Genomic DNA, 1,320 nt, shown 5'->3' with positions numbered 1-1,320 from the left:
GACTGTTTCTGATTCTTTCTTTTGAGGTGAGGTTTTCCTTCTAGTCATTTTGCTCAGTGCAGAGTGGCCAAAAGCAAGTTGTATTGGGAAAAAGAGAAAAAGAGAGGAGAGAAAGAAGGAAAGAAAAGAGAAAGAGAAAAAAAAAAGGGAAGAAAAAGAAAAAAAAAAAAACGAAAAAAAAAGAAGAAAAAGAGAAAGAAAAAGAAAGGAGAAAAAAAAGGGGGTGGGGGAAGGAAACAAATCAAAAAGCAAAACAAAACAAAAACAAAAACAAACAAACAAAAAAAGAACCACCGGGGAGTATCTTCTGATTCTGTGTACTTTAAGTCCCTTGGCTTCTCCTGGAAGTTGTCAGTCTAGCTGGTGTTCTGGGGGAGGGGCCTGCTGTGCTGATTTTCAGGTGTTAGCAGTTGGGGGAGCTGCTGTGCCCCTGCCTGGTGCAGGGCTCGGTGGGGGTTGTTTACCCCGTGAGGCCGCAGGAGGAACAGCCCCAGTGGCGGGGCAGCTCTGGAAACCTGGATTCAGCTCCGGCAGGAACTCCGTCTGCAGGGCCTGGAGGCTCCGGGGCGGGGCCGCTGATGTGCTCAGCTGGGGCAGGAGCGTCCTTGCTGTCCTGGGCCCTCCCGGCCTCTGCCTGTCCCGGGGGAGGCGGGATCCTGGGCTGTGTCCCGGCGCCCTGTGCTCCGGGGCCTGCGCTGTTGGATTCGCGCTCCCGGGCCGCGCAGCCCCCTCCGCGGAGCTGCCGCCCGAGCCCCTCCGAGCTGCTCCTGGAACCGCGCAGCCCCCTCCGCTCGGAGCCTCTTCCTCTGCCCGAGCCCCTCCGAGCTGCTCCCGGGGCCGCGCAGCCCCCTCCGCGGAGCCGCCGCCCGAGCCCCTTCAGCTGCTCCGGGTCCCGCCGGGTCCCGCCGTGCGCGCTGCAGCCCTTAGGGAGCTCGGCGCACTCTCCTGGGTGCGCAGTTGCTGTTACTGTCCCCGGGAGCCCGAGGGCATCCCCGCCCTCCTGGGTCCTGCTCCAACTCCCCGCGAGCCCCTTTCCGCCCGGGAAGGTCGGTGCAGCTCCTGCTCCTCCGGGACGGGGCTCTCCTGTCCTGGGGACACTCGCCCCGGCCTCAGCCTGGCTCCTCGCGGGGCCCCTCCCCCTTGGAGGCCTTTGTTCCTTTATTTCTTTTTCCCCGTCTTCCTACCTTGATAGAAGCGCGAACTCTTCTCACTGTAGCATTCCAGCTGGTCTCTCTTTAAATCTCAGGCCGAATTCATAGATTTTCAGGATAATTTGAAGGTTTTCTAGGTAGTTTGGTGGAGACAGGTGATTTGGGGACC

Source organism: Canis lupus, chromosome X, assembly GCF_011100685.1.
Source record: "Canis lupus familiaris isolate Mischka breed German Shepherd chromosome X, alternate assembly UU_Cfam_GSD_1.0, whole genome shotgun sequence".
Classification (NCBI taxonomy): domain Eukaryota; kingdom Metazoa; phylum Chordata; class Mammalia; order Carnivora; family Canidae; genus Canis; species Canis lupus.
The sequence above is the reverse complement of the archived record's forward strand: the minus strand, read 5'-3'. Positions refer to the sequence as shown.